A 5168-nucleotide genomic window follows, 5' to 3' on the forward strand; every position below is an offset into this window, starting at 1 on the left:
AACAATTGAGATAGAAGTGACACAAAATGAGAGGAGGCATGCACACTAGACTTGAGGAACCAAGGGAAAAGAGAGGAAACAACAATATGAAGACATGACTTTTTTGGATTCTACATTTCGAGATAGCCATGGAATCTGCAATAGTTGTCATACAATAGGAACTTTTTATATAAAAATGTGTTTCTACGTTTATATTTTATACCTATGCTTTTTGGTATGAGTTCCTGTAAAATGAAAACATGTGAAGAAGGAATTAGTATATTTTAAATCTCGAAAAAAGGATATCATATTATATATCATGTAAATCACAATGGCTCTTCACAACGTTTATTCATTACATCTTATAGTATGAAATATCTAATTGGGATTATACTATTAGATTTTTTTGAAAATAAATAAAGATGATTCCAAAACAATGTTTGTGAAAGGTTCATATTTGTCAATGTCCTCACATTTGGTTGCAATTTTCTATAGACAAATCAAATAATGTCTACTGATGGAAATAATTATAAAATTCTAGCCCGGACATCTGCCCCCACGGAGTTTTATCCAAGGAATTTAATCAATCAATCAATTAATGGAAAATCACGGTGTAGATGGTAATCGGTCATTCAATCAATTAATGGAAAATCACGGTGTCCTAAATTTTCGTCACTTTCCATCCCAAGGCCCCGAATTCGTCCTCCGCACGCCGATCTATTCCTCTCCCGATGCCTCTGCTCCCCACCTCCATCGTCATCGCGACCACTAAGGCCATCGCTATCTGTCCCCTCTCGCATTTGTTCTTCCTCCGATCGATGCATCCGCTCGTGGGGGCGCTGCTGGTGGGGGCCAGGGAGCGTTGGTGGTGGCCGTGCTAGGGCCCGACGGCGCGTCATGCGGCGGCGTGGGAGGGCGCGCTGGAACTGGCCGTGTCGGTAGCGTCGTTCGCGCCGGAGACCATGTTCGTGTGGGTGCTGGGCAGCGGCGGGTGCGCGGCCGGGTCGGTGCGCGTGCCGCTCGACGGCGGCGGGGACGATACGAATCTACTCCGCCTCCAGACATCACTCCCTCCGCTCCTGCGGTTCGTGCCTCTTCCTCTAGCAAGATCGGCGGTGGCTACACCTCCTGAGGATGTCCTTGCGCTCTTCCTGTCCCATATAGGAAGAGGCGGCCAGTTTCTTCAATGTATTGTAGACCCGTTATTGATAGGAAATAATAACAAAAGGGAAGTATATGTCGCTAGGCTTACTAATCATTTGCCACTCTTTTCTTCCGCTTTCCAAATTCTTTTCCCTAGGAACGAGATGTTATGAGGTTCCATGTCTGTATTTCTGGTAAAAGAATCAATTTAGCCCAATTATGTTTTCTTGTTAGCAGCTCTTGGTAAATCTTGCAGGTTAGGCAAATTATATGTACTCCAACTGTTTAGGATAGGTCGAGCAGCCTAGCTCCATATCTCACAATAAACTCATGCTATGTCTTGTGCTACCACGTTTGTGTTTTGTAAGTTGAGAAGCTATAATTGGCTATTGGCTATGGTAGTTCCTTGGCGGACTTTATTTTTTTCTGGTTCTGCTCAACAATTGTAGCTTGTGAATTGCAGGTCATATCTGAAGATTTACCTACTATTATTTCTGATGTTTCATTCCCCAAGTCTATGATGCCTGAAACTTTAAATGTACGTGCTTCTAATTTTGTCCTGTACAAAATACCTAAAACATTTCTCAACAAAGGTGGTAGGATGTCATTGCCATTGCTAATGCTAATGCTACAATTCTTATTGATACGGATCATCACGTTTGTTTTTCTGCAAATAAAATCATAACATGATCATTAGTTACTATATTTCTTTTGACATGCATTGGATAAAAGCACTATGATAGAAATATTCTTATTTTAATATATTCTAATACGAGTGTAGTTTGATGTACAACTTACCTGTGGGTAGTTGGGCTTTTGCAAAAGTGACTATTTTTACATTTTAAGAAAGTAACATTTTTAGGGGAACAATTAGTTATTCTTTTTCTTGAATATTGTGCTTTTTAGATCACATCACATGCTTAATTCATATTCGCATGCTATTCAAGATTATGGTCTGTAACATTTTTGGGGTTATTATATTACTTGCAGGTTCTGTTTAGTCATACTGTGGATCATGGCGATTCATGGAGATCTTGTTGTGCCATTTTCTTTTGCTGGCATCTCAAGGTGATATTTTAGTGGCCACTTAATTTATATATTTTTCCAGTATTGATATGCCAAAAAAAGCCTCAATGGAATGAAAGCTCTACGTCTTTTGTTGTATTTTTGTAACATAAGTTTAACAATTATAATTTGCTATGGGGCAGTAGGAGCCACTCATTCTCCTCTTTTGTGAATTTTAAGGTACACATTGGACTATCATGTGTATTTTGTTTGTTTTGGTTTCTTCTTATGATTTCTATTTTGATATTCATTCTCCTCTTTTGTGAATTTTAAGGTACACATTGGACTATCATGTGCATTTCGTTTGTTTTGGTTTCTTCTTATGATTTCTATTTTGATATGAATATTGATGTTTAAACTCACAAGTATCATATCCAATTATCCACTATGTATTGCAGATAGCAATATTGAATGGCTTTAGTAACATTTCCCTTTTCAAGGCATAATGTCCGTCCTGGTACTTGCACCGGACATAAACTATTGTAAATATAGTAAAATCTTATATTTCTATTGTGGGATTTCACTCTTTGGTGTGTGACAGGTTGGCGGTTGTGTTTGCTGTCTCCAGTGTTTAGGTGGAAACTACATAATCATATTTGGTAACTTTGGGGAGAAGTTGGGATTTTTGTTGGTATGCAGGTCAGATACAACACTAACCAATGTGCATGTGTTGCTCAAATATTTCACTGGGCCTATTACATTACTGTACTTAGTATAACACATGCTCTGGCACTGATCGTACAACTTTGCATGAATACTCCAGTAGGTCGACCCCTCTAATTTATGCCATGAATGTAAATAAGTTATACTATTAAACTGTCTGGCCTTAGTCTTTTATGCATTAATATTAATTATTAACTAGGAATGAGATGTTATGAGGTACCGGACATAAACAATTGTAAATATAGTAAAATATTTTTTTCTCTATTGAGGGATTTCACTCATTGTTGTGTGACAGACTGAGAATTGTGCTTGCTATCTCCAATGTTCAGGTGGAGACTACAGAATCATATTTGCTAACTGTGTGGGAAAGCTGGGATTTTTGTTGGTATGCATGTCAGATACAAGACTAACCAATGTGCATGTATTGCTCAAATATTTCAGTGGTCCTATTACATTACTGTATTTACTAAAAACATGCTCGGGCTCTGATCGTACAACTTTGCACTAATACTCCGGTAGGTCGGCCCTTCTAATTTATTCCTGAATGTAAATAAATTCTATTAAATTGTCGGGCCTTATTTTTTGTGCATTAATTATTGACTTTTTATTTTTCCAGACAAATGTGGCCCTGCTTGATGTTAGGTTAATAATTTTATATTGCTGACGGATTAATTCATATAGCTCTTTAACTTTTGGAAGAGATAACTCAGATGACTTATGAGAAGATGCTCTGATAGATGTGCAATGTACCAAAAAAGAGTTCTTTTGGCAACATAATTTCATGTAATTTGTGCGGAGCTACCTTGAAAGAGCAATAAAACTCTAGAAGGAGCAAGGACCACCACATGGTGAACACTTGCACCTGTGCATGAAGTGTGCCAGCCGTTGAATGGCGTGGCACATCAAGTCAGGGAAACATTACTTTCTTCACTGGTCTCCAATATGTGCTTTTGCTTTCTCCCTCTTCCTTATTTATTAGAGCTTTTATCAATATATTTAAGAAAAGGCTCTACGCCTTTTCAATCAGCTATTTTGTCAAAGTGGAATTTTGTGAGTTTATGGATGAGAATTAACAAAATAGTTCTTCCATATTTGTTACGTATACATGCATATAACATGTATCATATTTGTCGAAGGTGCCATGGGAGCTAGCTTATATTTCAAAAATACCAGTACATCGTGTTCGTCCCTGAATATATTGTTCGGTTTCCTTACTGTTCTCCTATAAATGGTTCAGTTTCCTTGCTGCATTTTTTCCAGATCTGGCCTATTTTTTCAGATGGCTTACCATCTTTATACGGCTTCAATGCTGTGAAAAAACTCGCATGAGATTACAGTTGCAATCTATTATTTGTCTAATGTTTACACACAGGCGAAGTCACACGAGGCCATCGCGGATGTGTCCCATGTTATGTATATTACCACCGTTCCTAAGCGTGAGTCTTTTTAGATATTTCAATGTAGACTACATACGGAGCAAAATGAGTGAATCTACATTTTTAAATATGTTTATATACATCCATATATAGTCGTCATTGTAATTTGTAAAAAGACTTGTATATCGGAATGGAGGGAGTAAAATCTAAAAGAACCTGATACAACAAAAATCCAACGTGTGTGTTCTAAGCTACTGGTTCTAACAAAGATGTGTTTGTAAAAGTGATCAGATATAACTATAGTACTCTTGTATCATCAAGAAAGAAGTAAAAGTACATTCTAGGTTTGGATGGAACAATTATCATGAAAACTTGATTATGTTATTTTTTTAAAGCGCAGATACTTCTCCCAGGTTATCGTTGAAACAACGATAATGCTAGAGCCTTGAGAATTGTGATGGAGGGGGTGGAGGAGCAGGGAGAATGATGACGTGTTGTCTTTTGTGCAAGAGGAGAGGGTGATTAAGGAGAGGCACACACTATCTTTCTTGCAAGAGGAGAAGGTGAATAATGAGAGACACGAGGAATGAAGCGGTAGAGGGAATCAGTATTTGTCGCTATGAATGGAAACCATGTGCATCCCTGCTGGACACATAATTTTTCTTGCTACTATACTAATCAAGTCACATTTTGTTCAATTTGCTACCATGTAGTTGTGTACAAGGATGTACCTGGCTGGGCAAAGTCGCTCGAGTCTGCTCTGTCTCACCATCAAAAATCACCACCGTGGCCGTGTCTTGGCCATCGGGGATACGTCTTCGCCCTGGCCCTTCCTGTGAGGCCGGGTCACGGCTCCTCGATACATCAGCGAGGAGGATATCAGGTCATGGAAGCAAAAAGGAAGAATTTTCTTCAAGTTGCTACCATGTAGAGGATGTACCT

General features: G+C 38.6%; 1 long non-coding RNA gene across 3 annotated transcripts; it reads left to right on the top strand.

The window, feature by feature from the left end:
- The first annotated feature begins 645 nt into the window (after positions 1 to 645).
- LOC109758052 (uncharacterized) lies at positions 646 to 4924 on the top strand. Of its 3 annotated transcripts, none has more exons than XR_012201616.1 (6): positions 646 to 1063; positions 1586 to 1660; positions 2113 to 2826; positions 3180 to 3365; positions 3467 to 4286; positions 4627 to 4924. It is a non-coding gene; the product is annotated as an uncharacterized lncRNA (long non-coding RNA). The 3 variants fall into 3 exon arrangements; XR_005770253.3 differs by having other exon boundaries at positions 648 to 1063; positions 2113 to 2190; positions 2586 to 2826; positions 3180 to 4286; XR_012201615.1 differs by having other exon boundaries at positions 647 to 1063; positions 3180 to 4286.
- Positions 4925 to 5168: the final 244 nt, after the last annotated feature.

Source organism: Aegilops tauschii, chromosome 2 (assembly GCF_002575655.3).
Source record: "Aegilops tauschii subsp. strangulata cultivar AL8/78 chromosome 2, Aet v6.0, whole genome shotgun sequence".
NCBI classification, from domain to species: Eukaryota; Viridiplantae; Streptophyta; class Magnoliopsida; order Poales; family Poaceae; genus Aegilops; species Aegilops tauschii.